Below are 27606 nucleotides of genomic sequence, written 5' to 3'. Positions count from 1 at the left end.
TCAGTGAAAAAATGTGGCAAAAACCATCAAAATGCCGAATATAGGGAGGTACCGTTATATGGGGGCTATATCAAATCATGGACCCATGCATGCAATGTTTCGCCACCGAAGCTGGAACCAATTATGACCAACAAATACCAATTTTCGAACAAATCCCTGAAAAAATGTGGCAAAAATCATCAAATTACCGAATATCGGGAGGTACCGTTATATGGGGGCTATACCAAAACGTGGACCTATAATTACAATGTTTCGCCACCGGAGCTGGAACCCATTATGACCAACAAATACCGATTTTCAGACAAATCCGTGAAAAAATGTGGTAAAAAAACTAAAATACTAAATATCGGGAGGTACCTTTATATGGGGGCTATACCACAACGTGGACCTATACAAGCAATGTTTTGCCACACGCTCAGGGACCCACTATGACCTACAAATACCAATTTTAAGACAAATCCGTGAAAAAATGTGGCATAAATCATCAAAATACCGAATATCGAGAGGTACCGTTATATGGGGACTATACCAAATTATGGACCCATACATGCAATGTTCCGCCACCGGAGCTGGAAACCATTATGACCCATAAATACCAATTTTTAGACAAATCGGTGAAAAAATGTGGTAAAAAAAACTAAAATACTAAATATCGGGAGGTACCGTTATATGGGGGCTATACCACAACGTGGACCTATACATGCAATGTTTTGCCACACGCTCAGGGACCCGCTATGACCTACAAATACCAATTTTAAGACAAATCCGTGAAAAAATGTGGCATAAATCATCAAAATACCCAATATCGGGAGATACCGTTATATGGGGACTATACCAGAACGTGGACCGATATATCTCATTTTCAATACCAACCATCCTAGACACAATGCAAATAGCTCTGCTAAATTTTGGAGCTCTACGTCAAATAATGTGGGCTGTATCGTGATTTCAACAGACAGACAGACAGACGGACATCGTTAAATCGACTTAGAATTTTATGCTGATTATGAATATATATTTTTGATTTATGCCACATTTTTTCACGGAATTGTCTGAAAATTGGTATTTGTGGGTCATAATGGGTTCCAGCTCCGGTGGTGAAACATTGCATGTATGGCTCCATGATTTGGTATAGCCCCCATATAAAGCTACCTCCCGATATTCGGTATTTTGATTATTTTTGCCACATTTTTTCACGGATTTGTCTAAAAATTGGTATTTATTGGTCATAATGGGTTCCAGCTCCGTATGGGTCCACGATTTGGTACCATATAATGGTACCTCCCGATATTCGGTATGTTGATGGTTTTTGCCACATTTTTTCACTTATTTGTCTAAAAATTGGTAGTTGTAGATCATAATGGGTCCCAGTTCGTGTGGCGAGTCATAGTAATTATAGATCTACGTTTTGGTATAGCCCTCATATAACGGTACCTCCCGATATTCGGTAATTTGATGATTTTTGCCACATTTTTTTCACGTTTTTGTCTGAAAATTGGTATTTGTAGGTCATAATGGGTTCTAGCTCCGTTGGCAAAACATTGCATGTGTAGGACCACGATTTGGTATAGCCCCCATATAACGATACCTCCCGATATTCGGAATTTTAATGGTTTTTGCCACATTTCTTCTAATGTTTACTCTAAAGTGGAGGGTATTAAAAGTTTGGCCCGCCGAACTTAATGTTTTTACTTGTTTTTTATTTAAAAATATTTTCTTTAAGTTCTACAAAAACTAATAAAACTTAACCTAAGCGCAGCCACACAATTATTCATATCTATTCTTAGATGTCGTAGTAACATCGCCTAAACAGTACTCCAAAGTATGTACAAGGTATTTTCTAGAGAGTATTTCTGCTACCAAATTTTGTCTTGAGTTCTGTATCGTACTGCTGTTCTACTTTTTTATCCCCCAATTTCAGTCATATTAGGTTAAATACAGGGTGAGATAAAAAACTGCATTTTATTGAATTAAAGCAAAACAAGCCGGAAATAGCATTTTAAGTTTAGAATAAGTTTAGATTTGTTCGAATTGGTCACCTTTGGCACGAATTATGGTCTTCAAACGGCCATGGTCTTATGGTCTTCACGCTGCCCGAATGTTGCCCTGAGGTATTTTGGCCCATTCACGGCGAAGCGCTTGCTTGATGTGATCTTTAGTATTTTTTAGTGCCAACCTTGCTTTCTAAATGAAAGCAAAAAATGATAGATTTGCTCGAATTGGTCACCTTTGGCACGAATCATGACCTTCAAACGGCCAATGAAACCGTCACACGCTGCCCAAATGTTGCTCTGCAGTATTTTGGCCCATTTCCGGCGAAGCGCTTGCTTGAGGTGACCGACACTTTGGTATTTTTTAGTGCCAACCTTGCTTTCCAAAATACTCCAGATACTATAGTCCAACGGATAGTTATCGGGAGATTTTGGTGGCCATTGTGCGCTGAAAATAAAGCGAGGATCCTCATTTTGTAACCTTCTTGGGTGGCGCGTGCAGAGTGCGATGGTGCTGAGTCCTGTTGGAATGTCCAAGGTCTGCGGCTAAAATGTTTGCGTGCCCAAGACTTTAATACACCCTCCTGAATATTTTCGCGAAAATATTCGGCATTTATTCTAATGCCACGGTCGATTAAAACGAGCGGAGAACAACCATCGGCTGTTATGGCGGCCCACACCATCACCATGACCAGCGCTTGAGTTCTGGTGGCCAACCGAGGGTGCGCATTTTCAGCTGACCTTTTTGGCAAGTAAACACGATCATTTTGTTTGTTTACAAACTGCTGGACAACGAATGTTTTCTCATCGGAAAAAACCAAATTCGGCAGTTCACCACTTTCGGCCAAGCGAAGCAACTCTTTAGCTCTTTTGAGTCTATTTTCTTTCTGTTGCGGTGTAAGTTCTTGTACCTTTTGGAATTTTAATGGCTTTACCCCGAGCTCATTTTTTCAATATTTGCCGAATGGAATATTGAGATATGTTCAGCTCACGAGTAATTTTTCGGCCACTGCGACGCGTATTTACATCAAGTCGCTTCTTTACTTTTCGAACCATTTCTGCTGATGTTGCTGTTTTCTTCCGTCCACTTCCTTGACGTCGGGCTACGCTACCAGTATCACGGTAACGAGCGATGGTACGAGACACAAAAGATTTATTCGCATTTAAATGCTGGAATGCTCTAAGGATAGTCACTTGTGGTTTTCCAGACAAAAAACCACGAATAACTTTTTTTCTGGAAAATTCTCACCAAAATGCTTTTATACGCTTGTAAACAATATACTGAGCTGTCACTGGAATAATTTTAACAGCTGTCGGACGAGTGGCTAAGAAATGACATCAGTCTGAAGTTGGTTGCAGTCTATTTCATCTCACCCTGTATATGGTGCTTGATGAAGCCTAAAGATTCTAATACAAGTACGCTCGATGGGTCCAAATCAAGTGGTACTCTTTCACATTTTATGTTTTCCCCCACTTATATAGCGGTAATCCTACCAAAACTTTTCTCCGTTAGTGTAAGTAACTAGCATACCCTCCTGCCTCATTTCTATGGGTTTGAGATAGTTTATGTTCAGCCAATATCATTACCTCCGGCCGATGTTCATTGAGGAATGTAGTGCCTCGATATAACGAAGTTGATGCTGGCAAATATAAATTAAATGCTTAGTAGCCCAAGATCTACTATTTTCCCGACTCTTTCGGTTAGTGATACGTCATGCAACTGATCAAAGATTTTGTCGATGCGATACTAAGATTATGTGAAATACGCCCCCCTTTTACACCACTGCAACAGCTGATAGCAAATTGTATGATAGCCACTAGAGGTCGCTCACAATTACAAGCAACTATTTATGTCCTAAAAAGCATATCGTATAATAATTTATCAAATATTAGGTCCTTTCGTACTAAAATATTTAAATTTTTTAAAGATAGAAACCATGCTCGGTATCCTAATAGACAGTCTCCCATAGCAAACTTGATCTAATGGCATCGCATTAATAAGTGTTCAAACATATTTCCAAGGGGCAGTAACAAATTTTTTCAGATCTGAATAACAATACATCTTTAGCAGGTTGGAATCTGCTCCAAGCTTTGTAATTGGTACCACTAGTGCCTATTTCCAGGCGATCGAAAAATTGGCCTCCTTTAGACCAATGTCGGTAATTTTCTCAATGTCTCGACAAAATTATATGAAATGCAACTCCTTTCATTCAGCACTGCATCCCACATTAAAAGATTGATAAATTAATACTATTTGCCGCTTGAGGTCGCATAAAACGATTTAATTGACTCGTTGTAATCACGCACAATATTTGATGCCTCGCAAGACATCTTCTCTAAAAAATCACTTCAAAGATATCGTATTTCAAGGTTGAAATATGTAGATAAAAGGCCTGATACGGAAGTTTTCAACACCTTTCCCAATTTATTTCCATGACTTCAAAACACTGTGCACCAAAAGCCTACTTTTAGTCCCTACCCCCATTCGCGCTCACACACGCACTCTAGTTCACTCGAACGCTCACTTATTTGAACAATAAAATGTTCAATATTATTAATTGCTTTAATATCTTATCAGCCAGACGCTCGAGCTTGTAACCTTTAATGGAGACGACACATTACAAAGACGATAATGAAGAACGGCAGTGGAAGCACCACCACCAGACGACGACAACAAAAAATGGCAAACTGCTAAACAAATTAAAATTTCCACTTTGTTGGATATCATATAATGGTAGGAAGGAAAGGTAGGCAGGTTGGTTGGTTGGTAGGTCGGTAGGCAGTTAGGGAGGCAGGTAGCAAAACAAAAGAAATATTTATGTTAGACAATAATGTGAAAGAATGGCAAATGGCAAAAAACGATATATTGCGTTGCTAAAAAATTAACTTAATTGTTTCTAATTTATAACAAAAAAAAATATTATCGGTACGGAACCAAAAGTTACTGCCAAAACGAAACGAAATATATTGTATTGAGGAAATTTCCATAAATTATATGAGTGTGTGTTTGTGGAGGACGTTAATAACAAGCACGCCATTCATATTCGTTTTCGCCGAACTTGGCCCGCTTCTGTGAATGAGATATTTTTTGGTTTGGGCAGAGTATCATTATGATAAACCATAATTTTAGGGGTAGAGTGCGACTTCGTGAGAAATATTGCCAGAAGTAAACAAAAGTAATTGGTTCGATTTTTTTCTGCACTCAAAAAGAGTCGATTCTGCTACATTTGAATAATAGCAAGTAAGGTTCAATAAGTTACGATCTGAACTAGTTCATTCCACACTTGTTGGAAATTGATCTAATTACTTTTTTCGGCGAATTCGGTTCACGTTACTCTACAATCGAAAAGTGAACTTATTTTATAAGAAATCCAAAAAGAAAGGGTTAGGTCAATTCGACCTTGAAACTCAGATACTTGGATTACATAAAATAATGTCCACAAAACTTCCAATAATTAAAACAATTTATTCAATAATGGATCTAGTTCAATCCATAGAGTTCAGAAATACAGCGCTCTTCAAATTGAACTGAACTTATTTGAAGGACATTATTCACAACAAGAACTGATTGGGAACCCAAACACGACATTCGATTATATTAAGGCAAGATATACACGGATAACTTGACTGAGTAAAGTATTGAACCGCTGAGCAGCAATGTTCGCAAGGAAATATAAGGTCCATCACAAAAACACATAGGGAATGATCAATAAAGAAAAAAAAAACTTTTGCTCCATAGATCCTAGTTTGCATTCGTTGAACCGCCTCCTGTTCACTGAAGGGAACTTGTTTACCCAGTATACAAAGTTATACAAGAAATAAGCTCTGAAGAAAAACAGTTGTTTGCTCCATGGAGATGAATACTTTGAACCTTCTTCGTTTACACCTCAAGCAGCCTCAGACCTAATGCTAAACATCGATCCGGTCGATATTAATATACAGCACCAGGCTGCACGAAGTACAGACTTATCGTCCAAACCAAAAATGCTCCATACTGCACGACAAGGTCGTGACTGCTTGCTGGACCTTCTAAGAGCTGAATTTAACTTAAACTTTCATGAACGGAACAGCGATTACATATCTCCCTTCAATCATGAGGTTTGATTGAGATACTGATTGTAAGCAGGGATGAATGGAACGGAACCAACCTATCTGTAATCGGTCGCGCAATATACGGGTGAGAATAAAAAACTGCAACCAATTTCAGACTGCTGTCATTTTTGAGCCACTCGTCCGACAACTGTTAAAATTATTCCAGTGACAGCTCACTATATTGTTTACAAGCGTACAAAAGCATTTTGGGGAGAATTTTCCAGAAAAACAGTTATTCGTGATGGAATTCAAGCGTGATTTCTTTAAATTTGAGTGGAAAGCCACAAGTGGCTATCGTTAGAGCACTCCAGCATTTAAATGTGAATAAATATTTTGTGTCTCGTACCATCCCTCGTTACCGTGATACTGGTAGCGTAGCCCGATGTCAAGGAAATAGACGGAAGACAACATAAGCAGAAAGGGTTCAAAAAACAAAGAAGCGACTTGATCGAAACCCGCGTCGTAGTGGCCGAAAAATAACTTGTGAGCTGAACATATCGCAATATTCCATTCAGCAAAGGCTGAAAAATGAGCTCGGGGTAAAGCCATTGAAATTCCAAAAAGTGCAAGAACTTACACCACAACAGAAAGAAAGAAAAGAAACAGCAACAGAAGAAGAAGAAAATAGACTCAAAAGAGCTATTGAGTTGCTTCGCTTGGCCGAAAGTAGTGAACTGCCGAATTTGGTTTTCTCCGATGAGAAAATATTCGTTGTGCAGCAGTTTGTAAACAGGCAAAATGATCGTGTTTACTCGCCAAAGAGGTCAGCCGAAAATGTGCACCTTCGGTTGGCCACCAGAACTCAAGCGCCGGCCAATGTGATGGTGTGGGCCGCCATAACAGCCGATGGTCGCTCTCGGCTCGTTTTAATCGACACTGTCATCAGAATAAATGCCGAATATTATCGCGAAAATATTCTGGAGGGTCTATTAAAGCGTTGGGCACGCAAACATTTTGGCCGCAGACCTAGAACATTCCAACAGGACCGCACCATCGCACTCAGCACGCGCCACCCAAGAATGGTTACTAAATGAGGTTCCTCGCCTCATTCCCAGCGCACAATGACCACTAAAATCTCCGGATACCAATCCGTTGGACTATTGTGTCTGGAGTATTTTGGAGAGCAAGGTTGGCACTAAAAAATACCAAAGTGTCGATTACCTCAAGCAAGCGCTTCGCCGGGAATGGGCCAAAATACCGCAGGCCAACATTCGGGCAGCGTGTGACGGTTTCATTGGCCGTTTGAAGGCCATAATTCGTGCCAAAGGTGACCAATTGCAACAAATCTAAACTTATTCTAAAATATGATGCTATTTCCGACATTTTTTGCTTTCATTCAATAAAATTAAAAAAAAAAATGTAAAAATTATGGCATTTGACTTTGTTGCAGTTTTTTTTTCTCACCCTGTATACGCAGACGGATCAAAAGATGGAAGAAGGCATGGGCAGGAATCTTGTGTGAGCAACTTACTTTAGGTTATTTATTACGGATATCCTCCAGCTGGTCTATCAAAGACGATACCCCGCAGCTCGTCTATAATAAACTCCCTATGTGTTCTATGACGGACTTCCTTCAACTTTTCTGTGAAAGACGATACCCTGTAGCCTGTCTATGACAGACATCCGCTCGTGTATGGCAAGTAACATTTAGATTGTTTTTTAACATATTACCTTCGCTAGTCTATTACAGGTCGTCTATGACGGACTTCCTTCCTATCGTGTATTGCAAATTACCTTCAGAGCGTCTTTGACAAATTTCTTTGTAATCGTCAATGAAAGACTCCCTTTAGCTCGTTTCTGACAGACTCCCTTTTGGTTGTCTGAAGCTGAAGGAAGTCCAGCTTTTCTATGAAAGACAATATCCAGTAGCCCGTCTATGATTGGTTCCCTTCCGCTCGTCTATGACATTTTCCCTTTAGATCACCTATGACTAACTTCGGTTCATCTATGACAGACTCTCTTAAGCTCGCCAGGTCTCCAATGACAGAGTTCCTTCGGTTCGTCTATGGCAGATCCTCTCTTCACATCGTGTGTAACAGACTCTCTTCCAATCGTCGATGCATATCTCCCTTTGGGTTTTCTATGAAAGACGATACCGTCAATGACAGACTACATTCAGCTCGTCTATGACAGACTTTCTTAAGCTCGTCAGGTCTTCTACCTTCAGATCGCCTATGGCAGACTTTCTTCTAATCGTTGATGTAATACTCCCTTTAACTCGTTTGAAACAGAATCCCTTTAGGTTTTTTATTACGAACTTCCTTGAGCTTTTCTATGAAAGTCAATACCCTGCAGCCCATCTATGACAGACACCATTCAGCTCGTCTATGACAGATTCTCTTTAGATCGTCTATGACAGACTACCTTCGGCTCGTCTATGACATACTCTCTTAAGCTCGTCGTGTCGTATGTGACAAACTCCCTTCCGACCACATTGGCTCATTTGTGACAGGAATTTCGAATCATTTTAATTTACGTTGTATGTTGCCATATAATCGGCAAGACCCTCCAACAATGATTTCCCCTGATTACTTGTTGACTCATTTGTCTACGACTGCGGAGGTACCTTTAACCTGGAAGTTGACGCAATTTTTTTTCCTAGAAATTTAGAACGCAATTTGTTAGTTATATTTTGGCATTTTCCTACCGATTCCAATGTATCAGCAATTCACCCTCTTTTTTTATCGCAGCAATGAATTTACAAACAATGTGTGTGATAACACACAAGCTGCATTATCGCGATTGTACCCACTCGCTTGCTTTTGCGTTTCAATGCCAGTTATCTTTTATTGACCCATATGTGGGAATCACAATCGCGCACAACTCGTCATTCTTGGCCAACAAAATATATACATCCTCGCATATATGTTTGTATGGCATGGAATTACCCCTCAATGTTACAATTTTTCTTATCTTATCCCAAACTAAGCAGATTCAACACCTGCACAGCAGAAAAAAAAAACAATATTTACAGAGCTTAGAAACTGACAGGTAGGTTGACATTTTACCAGGCAGTTGGCGATCATCATTACGTTTATTCCACCTTCTATTGCCCGGTCCGGTTCTCTCACCCTCTCTCTCTATGCGAAAGGTAAATAAAAGTGTCAATTACCGGTTTTTGCTCGTGTAAACGTCAAATGTGAATCCACCACACCTCGCCAAGGCAGTTTTTTTTTTGTTTGTGATTAATTAACATGTCGGTGGCAAATGCGGTGGCGAATGCATTGCAAAAATTCAATAGCCCCACCATCAGAGCAACCAGCGTGTAAATGCAATCTGTGCTGGTGATTCAGTCAATTCATCAGCAGCCTGGCAACGAAAAAAAAACACCTTTGGGGAAGTGCAAAATCCTCGATAACGCATTCAACGCATAAATTATACGCGGCGTTGAAATAAAGTTGATTGCCCCGGAAAAATATGTTTGTACCAGGGTTGCAAGACGTTGGAATCAAAAAAAAAAAAAAAATTGGGCTCATAAATAGCATTTCTAGTAAAATTTTATTGATGGGATTTTTCTATGAAAGACACCCTTCACTTCGCCTATGACAGGCAAGACTTCAGGTCCCCTTTAGACCAGCTTCTTCTTGTCTATAACAGTTCCTACATGAAAAATAAGCTCCCTACGAAAATACCCTCTTCTTTGAGAAAGTAGTTTTGTCTGAGGCCGAGATTAGCTTAACAATTGTCTACTTGGAGATATTTGGCGTGATATCAATTTTGATTAAATTTTAGTAAAACATTTAAAACGTCGCTCGCTTGAATGTGGGCCGCTTTATTAGCACCGCATGTGTGGGCAGAGCAATTGCCGAAAGGCCTGCAGGTGAATCCTGCGATTTGGACAAAATACCCGTTACCGTGTTGAAAAATAAGGGAGTTACTTTTAAAATCCTGGTAGTGTTTGTGTCCGCACGTGGGCTATTTTCTCAGGGCATGGAAAGAGACTATGTTAGTGCCAATTTATAAAAGTGATTTACCTCCAGGACGATGAAACATTTCTAGGACGATATCACTTTAATTGGCCTTTTGTAAACTCTTCGAATTTTTTTTATTGTGGAAAGACTTATTAAATTCGCAGATGATTAAAGGGTGTTAAAGGATAACCAGTTTGGTTTCAGGACACAATATGTTCTACTAAGCTTTGTGACGCATCCTCAGGTATTACAAAGTATTCTAAATATCGTGGAAATACAGGACAGGATAAAATAACTTTGGAGTAAATAGACTCTATTTTGACCAGAGCTATAAAGAACTTCTTCAACTACTTAGGATTTATGAAAATGCGAGGGGGGCTAACTCAAAAAATAGGGTTGCTATTATATCTGCAAATAATGCGACCTATTGTTGCCGACGCTTTTCCCTGATCTGGTTTGTATTCACGTCCAGCTGAATATGGAAGGTCTTCATAAATAGCAACGTAGTTTCCAGGCTTCATGTTTTGGAATGAGATGACTAATATTCAGGCAGGCAGGATTTAAATAAGGCCATTCGTGATACAATAAGTGGAGAAAAATTGACAGGACACTGGTCTCAGGGGAGCACTGACATCTTTTGACAGATCGGACGGACTTAACAACATATTACGCTGAACATTGGAGTGTCTTAAAAAGGCTATTGAACGAAAAGTTGTTGTACGTCAATTGTGAGCTGCGTTTTTACCTTCGGTGTTACGACACCTTAGATGCGAAGGTGGTCAGACTTTGAAAATGGGATCTCGGCTTTATGTTATGAGAGGATTTAAATTTTGTCAGGAAAAAGTTACTTATCTGCTTTCAAATTGGGCTATCCGTGATAACACAGGTGGTGGAATAGATAGCATTGACTGGATCCTGGTCTCAGAAGCATTGAAATTCTTAGGTAGATCGTATGGACTTGATCTTAGACAGATCTTTCGAACGGATTGTTATAAGTCAATTTTGAGTTACGTATATACTTCGGCATAACAACACCTTGGGTGCGGAAATGTAAAGGCTTTGCGTGGCTTTATGTTTAGGCATGAGAGGACTTTTATTTTGTCAGAAAAAATGTACCAAACAGCATTCAAATAGGACTTCTACTATGGGACGATGAAGAAAGAATTGACGGAAATTGGGAAGGAATTGAAGGGTATTTGTCTTAGAAGCGCTGGCCTTTTTAGACTGATCTGATGGAACTGAACGAAGGATTATTGTATGTCAATTATGAGCTACGTTTATTCTTTCGGCGTTACAATAGCTTGAGTGCGGAGGTGGAAAGGCTTTGAAAATGGGTGCGTGGCTTTATGTTTAGGCATGAGAGGACTTACATTTTGTCAGGAAAAAACTACCAAAAATCATTTAAATGGGAATATCTATTATAGGACTGGTGGAGAAGAAATTGACAGGATCCTGGTCTCAGAAGCACTGAAACGTTAGAGGATAGGCGTGTAGTACAGTACCTAACTCAGGATTCCTCTTCGAGACTATTAGACGAAGGGTTGTTGTACGTCAATTGTGAGCTACGTTTATTCCTTCAGCGTGGAGATGGAGAAAGCTTTAAAAATGGGAGCGTGGTTTTATGTTTAGGCATTAGAGGTCAGGAAAAAACTACCAAGCTGCATTCAAATGGGGTCATCTATAATAGAGCATATTTTTAAGTTTTCCATAACTCTCTGACAGAAAATAAATGGAAAAAACGAGCTAAGAAATTTAAAAAAAAAAAACAGTAAAGAAAGTCTTAAAGTCGGGCGGGGCCGACTTTATGATACCCTACACCACTTTGCTAATTTAGTAGAGCTCCACATAATAATTGAAAGTTTGTATGGGAGAGTTCAATCATACATGCTATGATTATAATTATAATTTAAAGTTCAAAGGACTAAATATGCCGAAGCATTTGTATCTTTTAAATTCGTACTTGTATTGCCCATTTGGTGCAAAATTAATTTGAAATCAGATAAAGATATATATGGGAGCTATATCCAAATCTGAACCGATCTCGATAAAATTTGGCAAAGATATTTCTGAGCTGTATTTGATATATTTCCCTGAATATCGTTGTTACGGAGTACATATTACGCTTGTGGGTAACAAATATAACAAATCGGATGAATAATATATATGGAAGCTATAGCTATATCTGAACCGATCTTCACCAAATTTGACGTACTACCTTCTAGACTCAATTCGGTCGTAAGTGCCAAATTCCATCCCATTTGGACAAATATTAGACGTTTGGTGCACAATAAAAGGTAAATCGGACGAAGTTATATATGGGAGATATATCCAAATCTGAACCGATCTCGATAAAATTTAGCAAATGTATTTCTGAGCTGTATTTGATATATTTCCCCAAATATTGTTGTTGCAGAGTGCATATTACGGCGGCGGTGGACAAAAATAACAAATCGGATGAACAATATATATATGGGAGGTATAGCTATATCTGAACCGATTTCGATCAAATTTGGCATACATATGTTCAGGTCTAATTTGGGTGTATATGCAAAATTCCATAAATTCCATGGGAGCTATATCTAAATTTTGACCGCTAATCTCCAATTTCAATAGGGTTCGTCCTTGTGCCAAAAAAATGATTTGTGCCAAATTTCATCTGGATAGGACAATAATTGCGAACTGTACTTTGTTTACAAAAATACATGGACAGACGGACGGACATGCATAAATCGACTCAGAATGTGATTCTATGCAGATCATCAAAAGGAATTATGGGTCTATCTCGTTTCCTTTTGCCTGTTACAAACAAATGCACATAAGACATAATACCCTGACCACCTTGTGGTGTAGGGTATAATAAAGGTGAAATGCTACCTACTCGGAGGTATTTGTGTGGTTTAGTATCGGTTGAAAATTACTGAGGTTGATGCAGGCTAGTTTTGAATCGAAGACGTTTCAAATTAATACTAGTTGCCATGACACGTCCCTTTACATTTTTTTTTTTTTTTTTGCTGTCGAAACTGGAAATTCGTGCCACTCCTCGAAGTGAACGAGAATTATATTCCTAATGAATACATTTATGTTAGATTTGACCACTACAACCATCTTTCGGACTTGCGTGTATTGAGGAAATTCAAGGTTATTGCCGACCATATTTTTTTTGAAGACTTATAAGTAGGATGGATGGATTCTCTAGTAGAAGTTGAGCTGAATTTGGAAGTTTTCTGCCGTTTTAGAATGGGCCTTGTTAGGCATCATCCACACCAAATATGCCTAATGAGCCACTTAACCAACGGCGAAATGAGTTGCGTGGTGGAGGGTGTGTAATAGTGTCTCTCTGGCTTTCCTTTTCACTGAAAGTTTTAGATCATTAAGCGGTATGGGAATTTGAGGATTGCTTAGAGTTTTTATGAAAAACGGACGTTTTAAATGTATTTTTTGAAGTAGAGGATCCTTCACAAGCCTTCAGTATAAACAAGACCTTCTACATGACTTGGTTGTGAGACTCTCCAAAGTTCCATCATAGACAGACAAACTCTGTAGAACTTCTGTGGATAAAGGACTTGTTCAAATCTTCTTAAAATATAGTCAATTTTTCAGATCTTTAAATAGCAGAATTTTTCTAGCTGGTGCTTAGGTAAAAGACAAAGGAATTAAGTTTGACATAGTTCAAACATTATGTCGGCCTTGCACTAATGTTAAAATTTCAGACCCAGAATATAACATTTTAGACCCTTTTGGCCTTGCGAAGTAAATTTCCTGGTACAATAAACTATCAATGTCACTAATCGCCAATAATAAATTAATAAATCCCAATCAAATGTATTCATTCGTCACGAGTAAACAACAGCGAAAAAACAACATAGCAGCATAAATTTGTCGCAAATCTCTAATCAGCGATTACATTCGCATTGCATTTCCTCAACTCATTAAGCGGAATGTGTCAAGAATTCCTAATTCGAAAGACTACTCAAAAAGTAACAGCAAAAACTAAATGAACAACAGTCAACACATACGACATAGCAAATATGGGTGAGGTGGCAGGGGTAGCACCTTTGGCCGGGGTAGGTGAATGGCTAAGCGATACAAGTGTGAAATATGTATGACGGCCACTTGAAGGGAGTAAGTGAGCAAGCAAGCAAGCGAGCGAGTGAACACACCGCAACAACGCATTTCAGCCACTAATTAGTTACAATTAAATCCAGTCTCTTTGTCTGGCAATGCCGGTGCAGTCTGGTTGAGATTCTGATTGTGGTCCAGAGTGAGTACCTCCTGGCACATACACACACTTTCGTACACATATATATTAATTGTACTTTGCAGTTTCTACACCACTTTCTAGCACTTTGTTGTATTTGCACAATTACCTTATATACGTACATACATACATATATCGCAAGATTGTAACACCTCAAGTACCCCTCGAGTCTGCTGTGGCACTGGGGAACTTAAAGCTAAATGCAATTGAGTTGTGTCAACAAAACACTTTGTCAGAGTTCTACACTAACATGTATGTTTTCTTTGCAATTTTTCAGAATTGTTGTTGTCACAGTGTTTCGGGTTCGGATTGGGGCATGAAGGTCACGGAAGGTAGGAATAATCGAGACTGGGAAGTAATAAAACAAGAAGGTTTGAAATAAATCATGCGCAACCAAAATTTGGTAGACGTAAGTGGCGGCCAAGAAGTTGGAGATGCAAAATTCTATGAGAATGACATTTGGTATGTCCGAAAATTCATTGACAGGGATCCGAACTTGCACACCGAGAAGGGTATCTCATACATCAAGAACAAGCTTGGGTTCGTGAGAAAGTTCGAAAGAATTTTCCCTCACCCTCATGATGGGAAGGGATTCTCTTCCGGAATTGGGCCGCTCAAGGGGCTATGGTTAACAGACAAAATCGGAACCTGAAACAAAGGCCAAGCCAAAAACTCATCAGAGTAAACCGGCTGCATCTTCGCAGTCTAGGTTGCCAAAAACTCGTGAGGCTGCATAAATTTCAGCACTTAATGCGAATCCTAAGGCAAATCAATCGTTAGCCGTGCAAAGTAGCTACTCTTCACACTGCACAGCTTTCAAAACGGAGAAGCTGGTTAAAAGTGTAAAGAGAGTGCGCTCGACGAAGAAGGCTCAGCCCTCTCCCGAGGAAACAATGATCTCTTACTCAGTTACTCCTGCATCTGTCTCCTTCGCAGCAACGCCTGGACAAAGTGAGAAGGAAAAGGTGAGTACTGTAGAAGTCGAATCCTGACAGATCTGATCTCAAAAGGCAAATAATTGAAAGTCGTTGGTTACTTTTCGAACAAGTCTGAGGGACGTTTGGTAGAGCCATTGTTTAAAACGGGCGTCAAACTTAATTGTTGTCCAAGTCAGAGATCTTATGATTTCCTTGTGTGAGTTGCCGAAGGGGGCTAAACTGACAGCCATAAAAGCAGAAGTGGAAAATGATCTTATAAACAGACGATCAGATCAGAATACAAACATTTCTCCACTCCTACGATATATCGAACCCCCCAAAGTATCTATAGCTCTCCTATTACTCTATTACCAGAAGAAAAATTAACGGTCCAAGCTCGATACGTACCGGTTACCCAGCATATAAAAATTCTCTGACTGACCCTGGCCTTACCCCAGCTTCCCCCAGCGAGCGGAGGCAAGTTGTGTCGTTACAACCTGCATCACTCCTAACATCAGAAGTCCCTCTACAGGTCTTCTAATGATAAAAGACCTTTTATAGGTAATCTAAATATAGAAGACTTTCAACAGGTCTTATTTGTATAGAAAACCTTCTACAGGTCTTTTGACGGATTAAGAGTTTCTATCGGTCTCCAAAAATAAGAAAATCTTGCAGAATTCATCTAAGTATAGTAGACATTTTAAAGCTCATATGAGAATAGAAGATCTTCTATGGGTCCTCTAAGGATAGAAGAACCTCCACAGGTCATCTAAGGATACTCGACCTTCTACATGTCTTCTACAAGTTCTTTTAACGATGGAAAACTCTCTACAAGTCTATAAAGGATTGAAGACCTTCAACAGGTCACCGAAGGATATTAGACCTTATACAAGTCTTTTGAGGATAGAAGACTTTCTACAGGTCGTCTAAGGTGGTAGAAAATCTCCTACGTGTCTCCGAAGGACAGAAGACCTTCTAGAGGGTTTCAGGGGATAGAAGAGCTTTTTCAGGTCCTCTAATGGGAGACTTTCATAGAAGATTTTCTATGGATGATCTTCTAAGGATAGAATACCTTCTACAAGAAAGAAGACCTGCCTCTGTGATAAAAGATATTCTACAGACTTTCTAAGGATAAGAATAGAAGACCTTCTAACTACTATCTATAAGTCTTCTAGTGATATAAGGCCTTCGGTAGGTCTCTGACCGTAGAAGATGTTTTATAGGTCTTCTTAGGATATAAGAACTTATACAGGTCTCTTAAGGTTAGAAGACCAACTACAGGACTTTAAAGATAGCAGACTATGACGAAAGACCTCCTACAGTTCTTTTAAGGACAGAAGACCTTCTACAGATCCTCTAACAATTAAAGACTGTATACAGATTTCCAAAGGCTAGAAGACCTTTTCTAGGTCTTCTACGAGTAAAATACCATCTACATGTTTTTCGGCGATTTGGACAGTCTTCTAAGTGTAGAGGACCTTCTAAAGGTATTTTTGCGATAGAGGAATTTTTACAGTTCTTCCTGGGAAAGAAGACTTCCTGCAGGTTTTCTAAGAATGAAGGACCCTCCACAGATTTTCTATGGTTAGAACACCTTCCTTAAGGCTTTTTTTATTCGGAAGATCTCTGTTTTTGTCTTCTTTGGCTTGCTAAATCTTAAATATGTTTCGCATCCACTGTGTCCACTTTGAAAACAACCTTTCCCCCTCCCAACTGCCCCCACCCTTTAATGTTATACAATATTTGCTCACGAGTGGACCCAATGCGAGTGCGTGTGACTTGTGTGTTACACTAAGCGATCGGATTGGTTAAATTGTAAAATAAATAAACATGTGAATGAAAAATAATAATAATGTTAGACAAATATTGACAAATATCTTAGCTAAAATAACAAAATAATTGCTTTTAAGTTTTTGTTGTTTTTTTCCAACTCAAAATTACTTTATTTGTTGTTACACTTATGCCGGTTGTAATGGATGTAAGAAAAAGAGTGCGAAATAAAATCAACAATTTATAAAAATAAAATAAATAATTTAGGGATTTTCTTAATGGATTTCCAATAAATTATTAAGGTAAAGTAACGATTGACTTTCCATGAAGTTAGAACTGATTTTATCCTCCTCTCCCCGAGCAGCAATAAAGATAATTTTTAATTTATTTATATAATAAAAATGAAATTTAAGAACTTCACCTGTGTCACGTTTTTTTTTTACCTTTCACCATCGTCTCTAAATCTGGCCGGATGAAATATTGTTGTATAATTTTTCTGTCGAATCATTTGACAAATATAATGAAGTTGTTTACGAAAGTTGACGTATTTGTTTTTTATGGCCCTACTTGAAAATTCAACAATAATTAGACAACAAACAATCAAACAAGCGAGATATATCTTTTTGTATCATATGCCATGGAATCCGCATAAATTAGGCCAGGTGAATAAATAAACAAAAACAATTGTTGCCATTCGAATGAATTTATTTTCCATGCTGCCATTTGAGGCAGATTAGGTTGCTGTTTTCATATTCAGCACTAATTAAATGCCACGACCACATGAAATACTAGGGTAAATAAAATGTTTAGATTTAGCAAATGTAATCTAAATACATATGTACATATGTGTACGTATTTCTGCATAATGAATACAAATAAAACAATCACTTAATCTAAACACAAAATCTGGAATATTTCCTAATCCACACCTCTAAATTGGGGGGCGGTGGATTTTTCCAACTCATTGCAAAATATTCAAAATATTCCAAAAATCCCCAGATAAGTTATAGTCCTCAATCCGTTCTCCACCCCACCACAACCCCATCTTGTTTATCATTCAAAAACCCCCCCAGGTGCGGGGAAAGTCCATATAATAATCAGCTATCGCATGGCTCTGCTTAACAATGTCTTATCATTGATCGAAGTTTAATGGCTAAGTCAAAAGTAAATAAACAAATCAATTTCGCTGAAAACCCAAAACAAAGCTGATACCATTCGACTAGAACCAGAATAAACAATTTTGAACAACAAATAATAATAATAAAAACAATAAAAATAAATATGATGACAGTTGTCATTAATACAATAAAATTGAATTGTTTTCTACTACCAAAATATTTGTGAGGGGGGTGTATTGTTTTATTGACGGTTTAAAAAAAAAAAAATAAAATAAAACAAATGGGATTTTCAAGGTGGCTAATAAATCCCCCAGAAAGATATCAGACGAAAAGTGACAAGGCAGAATACAATTTTGATTGGTAATAAATATAAGGGATTTATATTATTTACTCAGTTATTTATTTACAAACTTATTTCATTTTTATAAACTCAGTTAAATGAATAATTAATTAAATAATTTAATATATAAAGCAAATAAATAAATATTAAAAAAAAACATAAAAAATTAATAATTAAATAAAAGAAAAAATAAATAAATAACCAAGACTATAATCAATCGATGAACTAATTATGTATGTCTATATATTTGTCATTCGTTTATTTATTTATGGAATTTTTTAACTAATTTTTTGTCAATTAATTAGTTAGATGGTTCCATAATTAATTCAGTAATTATTTAATTAACTCATTAAATATATAAAAATGCAAATAAATAATTAATTACATAAATAACACTGTATATAAATAAGTATATAGCAAGTATATAAGTAAGTAATAAGCATAAAGGGTGAGAAAAAAAAAACTGCAATAAAGTCAAATGCCATAATTTTTACATTTTCTTAAAAAAACTTATTGAATGAAAGCCAAAAATGTCGGAAATAGCATCAAATTTTAGAATAAGTTTAGATTTGTTCGAATTGGTCACCTTTGCCATGAATAATGGCCTTCAAACGGCCGTTGAAACCGTTACATTCTGCCCAAATGTTGTTCTGCGGTATTTTGGCCCATTTCCGGCGAAGCGCTAGCTTGAGGTGATAGATACTTTGGTATGTTTTAGTGCCAACCTTGCTTTCTAAAATACTCCAGACACAATAGTCCAACGGATAGGTATCCGGAGATTATGGTTGCCATTGTGCACTGAGAATGAAGCGAGGAACCTCATTTTGTAAAAAATCTTGGGTGGCGCGTTCTGAGTCCTGTTGGAATGTCCTAGGTCTGCAGACAAAATGTTTGTGTGCCCAAGGCTTTAATATTTTTATTATTATATTAATATTCTGAAGGCAGAATCTTTTCGCGATAATATTCGGCATTTATTCTTATGCCACGGTCGACAAATACAAGCGGAGAGCGACCATTAGCTGTTATGGCGGGCCACACCTGGTGGCCAACCGTAGGGGCACATTTTCAGCTGACCTCTTTGACAAGTAAACTCGATTATTTTATTTGTTTACAAACTGCTGGACAACGAATTTTTTCTCATCGGAGCAAACCAAATTCGGCAGTTCACCACTTTCGGCCAAGCGAAGCAACTCTTTAGCTGTTTTGAGTCTATTTTCTTTCTGATGCGGTGTAAGTTCTTGCACTTTTCGGAATTTCAATGGCTTCACCCCGAGCTCATTTTTCTATATTTGCCGAATGGAATATAGCGATATGTTCAGGTCACAAGCAATTTTTCGGGAAATTTGATGCGGGTTTCGATTAAGTCGCTTCTTTATTTTGAGAACCATTTCTGCTGATGTTGTTGTCCACTTCCTTGACGTCGGGCTACACCGGACGTCGGACTGAGCTGTCACTGGAATAATTTTAACAGCTGTCGGACGAGTGTCTTAGTAATGACAGCAGTCTGAAGTTGGTTGCAGTTTTTTCATCTCACCCTGTAATTGAACTAAAAGTATCGAATGGTATTGGGTGAAGGGATAGAGATACGATTTGATATAGATATCTCTGTTAGTGTCTGTGGTTATGATATGGAGGTATTTTTTGGAATGTTTGCTATACTTTTCGAAAAAGTGTAATTTATTAGAGTATTGGGTGAATGTATGAAGCTGAAATCCCGATAATTTATATTGAGGTCTCTGTTGGTATCCGGAATTGAGATATGGAGGTGATTTTGTTGTCAAGGATGGAGAAATGTAGGTTTTTTTAATATGCGTACTAAATTTGTGGTAAATTCGGTGAAGCAAAAGAGCCAAATTTTATATTGAAGTCACTGTTGCTATTGAGGTCACTAGCGCCATACCAAAAGTTGGACCGACTGGACCCATATTTTGCACAAACAAATTTGGATAAAAAATTTCAAATTTTAAATTATTTGTATGGTGAAATTTTACAAAGGCCTTGAAAAGGTTTGACCTAAGAACCCGAAACCCCACAAACGAGTTGCATCAGATACACATTGAATTTCCCCAACCCTGGCTAGTGTTCACCCTTGTTCACTTTCGAAGCGAAATTTCCCAATTATGCCTCTGGACCAAAATTCGCATCAAACAGTGACTCTTTTTGGATGCATCGGTTTTTCTATGTATGCGTTTCCCGTGCCCCAAATGCGTCAATTTTGAATGTTTACATAAGGAGCTGACGGTGATTCCCTTCTTCCAAAATCCGTATGTAATTTTAGCACAAATTCAGGAGAGATTAATGTTTCGAAATGTAAAGGACTTCTGGGCCAAAACCAGTTTTGTAAAAGAAGAATTTAGTCAATATTCTCTGAAGTCCATTTATCTCAATAAAATTTTACATTAAGAGAATTCATTGACAAAGATTTAGTTTGTCGAAATTATTCTAATAAATGTTTTTTTTTTTTCGAATTTCCTACGGCGGTATGTGTGAGTGCATATTATCCTCAACTGTTGTGGCATCTAATTTCTTTCAATTTAAATAAATTCCATTGCCAGTGGAAATTTCATTTGTGGTATGCACCACCCAAAAGTACATCACACGGAAAATCCATATGTAAAACACATGTGATTTACTTTCACAAATTACGAGAAAATCAAACTTGAAAAGTAATAAAAAATAATATGGCACACATTTCTGTGTACTTAGTAATCGGAGATTTGTTTACGTCATTAGCTGGGGATTTCGTTTCACTCTTTACACACTTTGTTACTTAGCGGTCAAGCAATGCTTAGATATTATATAAATTAAAAATGTCAATACGACGATTATTATCGCACCTTTTAAAGTTGGAATGAGGTATTAGAAACATTATCGTGCACTGATCCCCTTTATATATTCTCGTTACCATAAAAATGTAGGATTACCCTTGACCGATACCCACCGCAAAGGGAAAGTATGTGATCTCGTCGAAAGAGACTTGGGTTCTAAAGTCTTTATTTAAAGGATTTTTATGCGAATAAAAACAAGGCAAAAAGGCTTCGTATTCTTCTCGGTATCCTCTTAAAATAAATGCATCAAATCTGCATAGATCAGGATATTATATATAACCAGTAAGGAAAGTCAAAAGTCGGGCGGGCCGACTATATGATACCCTACAACACTATGCACATATAGTAGAGCTCCCGTAACAAAAAATAATTTATTTGAAGTAAATCATTATTTAGGAATTTTTGACAGATATTGGCCATTTGGTGCACAATTAACACGAAATCCGAAAAAGTTATATATGGGAGCTATATCACAATTTGAACTAATCTTGATAAAATTTAGTAGAGGTATTTCCGAGCTCAATAAGATATCTGGTACCAAATATCAATGTAGTCGAATGCATATTACGAATGTGAGGGACTTAAACACCGAATCGGATGAAACATATACAGGGTGAGTTGAAAAAACTTCAGACTGCTGTCATTTCTAAGCCACTCGTCCGACAGCTGTTACAAGCGTACAAAAGCATTTTGGTGAGAACTTTCCAGAAAAAAGTCATTCGTGATGGAATTCCAGCGTAATAGTGTGATTTCTTTATACTTGGCTGGAAAACCACAAGTGGCTATGGTTAGAGCACTCCAGCATTTAAATGTGAATAAATCTTTTGAGTCTCGTACCATCGCTCGTTACTGTGATACTGGTAGCGTAGATCGACGCCATGGAGGTGGACGGAAGAAAACAGCAACATCAGCAGAAATGGTTCGAAAAGTAAAAAAGCGAATTGATCGAAACCCTCATCGCGCTGGCTGAGCTGAACATATTGCAATATTCCATTCGGCAAATATTGAAAAATTAGCTCGGGGTAAAGCCGTTGAAATTCCAAAAAGTGGAAGAATTTACACCGCAACAGAAAGATAATAGACCCAAAAGAGCTAAAGAGTTGAATGTGCACCTTCGGTTGGCCACAAGAACTCAAGCGCCGGCCATGGTGATGGTGTGGGCCGCCACAACAGCCAATGCTCGCTCTCCGCTCGTATTAATCGATCGTGGCATCAAAATAAATGCCGAATAACATCTCGAAAATATTCTGGAGGGTGTATTAAAGCCTTGGGCATGCAAACATTTTGGCCGCAGACCTTGGACATTCTAACAGGACTCAGCACGCGCCACCCAAGAATGGTTACAAAATGAGGTTCCTCGCTTCATTTCCAGCGCTCAATGCCCACCAAAATCTCCGGATACCAATCCGTTTGACTATTGTGTCTGGAGTATTTTGGAAAGCAAGGTTGTCACTAAAAAATACCAAAGTGTCGATCAGCTCAAGCATGCGCTTAGCCGAGAATGGGTCAAAATACCACAGAGCAACATTCGGACAGCGTGTGACGGTTTCATTGGCCGTTATGATTATGAAGACCATAAATCGTGCCAAAGGTGACCAATTCGAACAAATCTAAACTTATTCTAAAATTTGATGCTATTTCCGACATTTTTTGCTTTCATTCAAAAAATTAAAAAAAAAATAAAAATTTGACTTTGTAGCAGTTTTTTTATCTCACCCTGTATAAATTTGAACCGATCTTGACAATATTTGATACACTTATTTAAGAGCTGTATCAGATATCTAGTAATGTGAGGGACTTTACACCGCAAATCGGTTAAAACATTTATATGGGAGCTATAGGTATTTCTGAACCGTTTTACACCACTTTTGATTTACTTGCTTCTAAACTGAATTCGGTGGGATGTATCAAAATACAGGTCATTTGGACTTATGTTAGCCATTTGGTGTACAATTAACCCGAAATCGGTTGAAGATATATGGGGGCTATATCCTAATCCGAACCGATCTCGATTAAATTTGACATAGGTATTTTCGATCAGTATCTGATGTCCGGTATCAAATATCATTCTTGTGGAGTGCATATAACGCATGCACTAAATCGGATATTTAAAGCGATGTTCCCCAAATTTGTTGCACTTTCTTCTAGACTGAATTCGGTCGGATGTACCAAAATTCAGGTCATTTGGACTGATATTGGCCATTTGGTTCACAATTAATCCGAAATCGGTTACAGATATATGTAGGAGCTACATCTAAATCTGATCCGATTATCACCAATTTCAATAGGGTTCTTCCTTGACCCAAACAAATATAGTTTGCAAAAATTTCATCTCAATGGGATACTAAATTCGATCTGCATTTTGTTCACAAGAATACCTGGACGGACAGATGGACTGACATGCATAAATCGACTCAAAAAGTGATTCTATAAAGATCCTCAAAAGTAACTATGGGTCTATCTCGCTTCCTTCTTCCTGTTACAAACAAATGCACAAAGACATAATACCCTTACCACTATGTGGTGTACAGGGTTGCCCATATTCGACGGACCTTTGGGCCCATTCCAATCGACGAGGTTTGTCCGCAGGCAACATTCTTTGCGTCAATTGAATTTTGTACGGGAACAAATGCAAATCAATGCGAATAATCCGTTGTAAAGTGGACCGAGCCATGCCCAACTGCTGAGAACGGCGTTTTTGGCATGTTGTTGGGGACCTCTCAAAACTGGCTCGTACTGCAGCGATATTCTCGGCCGATCGCCTTGGTCGAATTTTATATGGCCTCTTCGGCTTAGAAAGAGCCTTACCAGTCGAAAATTTTTCGTATAAACGCTTAATGGTGTTCTTAGAAGACGCACTTCTCACATTTTTTAATGTTTTAAAAGCACATTGAGTTTTCACAATTGACTTCTTGTAAATTTCAACTATTTCAGAGCGCTCGCGTGGCGTCTGCTTGGAATGACGCTTCAAACGCGGTATGCCATTAAGCGATGTGACATCTCTGTCAAAAGTTATGGCGTGGCCAGATGGGTCCGTCGAATATGGGAAACCCTGTAGAGTATAAAACTTTTTTAAAAAGGAATTTTGTCAAGGCCTACATAAGATCGAGCAGGAAGACTACTTTTGGCAACGATTTGACAATAAACTTAGTAGTTGTAGCAGAATTGTGATTTGACCCCCTTTGAATTTCAAATCGCAATTATGTTTTTGACAGCAAACTTGGTTGTCAGATTGGCTTTCTGGTCGACCTTATGTAGGCCTTGGAATTTTGTAAAAATTGAATTTACCAATAAAATGTCATTGATTACAATGAAATATTTTCAAAACATTTGACAATCTCATTTTTTTTTTTTTTTTCAAAAAATTTCTTTCATTACAACGGAAAAAAATCCAAAACAGATGCACTTTTGCCAGACGAAAACAAAACTGGTTCGCCAAGATCGCTGCACTGGAGGGCAGGTACATGTGCGGGACAAAATTGTATGTAGGTGTTCGAAATTCGTTTGTGGGCAATTAAAAAAAAAAGAGAAATGTTTACCTTTTAGGTTGTTGTTGCTGTTGTTTTCGTTTGGTTGTTATTGTTTTTTTCGCTGCAGCTGCTGATGTTATTGATGATGCGGCTTACTTCTGCTGTTTTTCTTGTTGATGTTGTTATTGTTGTATTTTTTTGGCAATATATACACACAATTGATGTTGTTAAAATGCTAAACACGTTTCTTACAAAACTTTTTTTCGGCAATTTTTTTTGTTTTCCTTCGAAACTTTTGTAGCTGTTGCTATTGACGTCGTTATTGATTTTTTTTTTGATTATTTTTTATTATTATTATGTGCTTACATTCACACAAACATTCACTTTTTGGTAGGTATTTTTTTTTTGTATTTTTTATACTTTTTTCACATAGGAAACGATATATGTTGCTTTGCTTGCTTGATTATAGATTTTTTTTTTTGGATTTTGCTAAAAAAAATGAATAAACACTTAATTAATAATTTCCAAGAACGATTGACTAACCACTTATTCGTCTTCCTTATATTCATGTACTTCTACCCAGGTCAAGAACACCAACGAAAAATTCTGCATAGGCAAATTATTTAGGTCACTCGAAAGAATGAAAGAAAGAAACCACCAAACAAAACAGGCAGACGACTCTTTTGACCCCAAAAGAGTTTGCCCACCACACAGCAACTATCGTCAAACATTCATGGCATTTACTGTTGCCGACGCTGTTGGTTGGTACTGATGTTGCTGTTGAATATTGATGACTTCAAAGCACCCAACAACAGACGCTCAAGACCCACACGATCCCAGCTTTGCCATGGCGCAGGTTTGGCGAAATAAAAAACAACAACAATTCAAGAAGATTAGCTTAAGCCAAAAACCAACAGCAAAGAAATCAAAACCAAAAATAAACTTACAACAATCTTCACTCTCTCTCACTGACATTTCTCTCTTTTCCCTCGAAGACGTATAATGAATTTGAATGTGGATCGTGAGCGACCCTAGGGAACTCTACCACAATTAGTGCCTAAGTGGTGATATTTTTAAGAATTCCAAAATAACTATTACAGAGGCAAATATGCTAAATTTTGGAAGTATTTTTACAAGAATTTTGATTTTCCTAGAATTTTTCTGCAGGAGAATTTTTTTAGCCATAAACATGGATTTTTTTAAAGCCACAAAAGTTGATTTTAGATAAACTTTTCAAAAAGATTACCAAAGACATAAACCTGATTTTTTTACAAAATTTTCGGGAAGAGGCATTAAGGCCGTGGTTTTTTAAAGAATTTTTCCCAGCAATAGACGTGAATTATTCAAACAATTTTTCTGAGGGACAAATGTAGATATAAGTGGGGATTTTTTAAGAATTTTAAGGAAGGACTATTAACGTCATAAACATGGGTTCTTTGAAGAATTTTTTGAAAGGACTGTCAAATCTATAGAGCTTGTTTTTTATGAACTTCCTTAAGGATAATCCAGGTAACAAACTTGGGTTTTTTAAACAGTTTTTCTTCAGGACTAGCAGGGCCGTAAACTCGGATTTATACAGAAATTTTCTTAAAAACAGCGTGGAATTTCTCCAAAGAACCTCCAGACCCATAAACGAGAAATTCTTCGAAAGAATCCTTAGAAACATAAGGTTGGATTTTTTTGAGAATTTGTCGAAGCATTTCTGAAAGAACCATCAGACCCTCAAACGTGGATTTTTTAAACGTGGATATTTTTAAGAATTTTTCTAAAAGACAACCAGATCCATAAACGTGGATTTTTTAAAGAATTTTTCAAAAGGACCTTCAGATCCATAAACGTGGATATTTTTAAGAATTTTTCTACAAGACATTCAGATCCATAAACGTGGATTTTTTAAAAATGTTTTTTAAAAGGACCTTCAGATCCATAAACGTGAATATTTTTAAGAATTTTCTTAAAAGACATTCAGATCCATAAACGTGGATTTTTTAAAAAAATAAATTCAAAAGGACCTTCAGACCTACCAACATCGATTTTTTAAAAGAATTTTTCAAAAGGACCTTCAGATCTATAAACGTGGGTTTTTAAAAAAAAATTTCAAAAGGACCTTCAGATCCATAAACATGGATTTAAAAAAAAAATTTCAAAAGGACCTTCAGATCCATAAACATGGATTAAAAAAAATTCAAAAGGACCTTCAGATCCATAAACATGGATTTTAAAAAAAAAATCAAAAGGACCTTCAGACCTACAAACATCGCTTTTTTAAAGAATTTCTCAAAAGGACCTTCAGATCCAGAAACGTGGATATTTTTAAGAATTCTAAAAGACATTAAGATTCATAAAAGTGGATTTGTTAAAGAATTTTTCAAAAGGACCTTCAGATCCATAAACGTGAATATTTTTAAGAATTTTTCTAAAAGACATTCAGATCCATAAACGTGGATTTAAAAAAAAAATTTCAAAAGGACCTTCAGATCCATAAATATGGATTTAAAAAAAAAAATTCAAAAGGACCTTTATACCTACCAACATCGATTTTTTTTTAAAGAATTTTTCAAAAGGACCTTCAGATCTATAAACGTGAATATTTTTAAGAATTTTTCTAAAAGACATTCAGATCCATAAACGTAGATTTAAAAAAAAAAATCAAAATGACCAACATCGATTTTTTTAAAAAAAAATTATAAACGTGGATTTTTTTTGAGAATTTATCAAAATGACATTAAGACCAATAAACGTCGATTTTTGTAAAAATTTTTTAAAAGGACCTTCAGACCTACCAACATCGATTTTTTTAAGATTTTTTATAAAAGTGTATTTTTTTAGAGAATTTTTCAAAATGACATTAGGACCCATAAACGTCGATTTTTTTGTAAGAATTTTTTAAAAGATTCTTCGGACCCTTACA

At 37.3% G+C, this 27606-nt stretch overlaps 1 protein-coding gene across 1 annotated transcript in view; it reads right to left on the bottom strand.

Moving 5' to 3' along the window:
• Positions 1 to 27606, bottom strand: part of LOC101895958 (dual 3',5'-cyclic-AMP and -GMP phosphodiesterase 11) — a 228749-nt gene that overhangs the window by 198824 nt on the left and 2319 nt on the right. Inside the window, exon 2 of the mRNA XM_020037344.2 lies at positions 24765 to 25184. The gene's annotated coding sequence lies outside the window, so the exon portion shown is untranslated. The remainder of the gene's footprint in view (positions 1 to 24764; positions 25185 to 27606) is intronic.

The sequence above is a fragment of the Musca domestica genome, unplaced genomic scaffold (assembly GCF_030504385.1).
Source record: "Musca domestica strain aabys unplaced genomic scaffold, Musca_domestica.polishedcontigs.V.1.1 3, whole genome shotgun sequence".
Taxonomy (NCBI): domain Eukaryota; kingdom Metazoa; phylum Arthropoda; class Insecta; order Diptera; family Muscidae; genus Musca; species Musca domestica.
The sequence above is the reverse complement of the archived record's forward strand: the minus strand, read 5'-3'. Positions and strand labels throughout refer to the sequence as shown.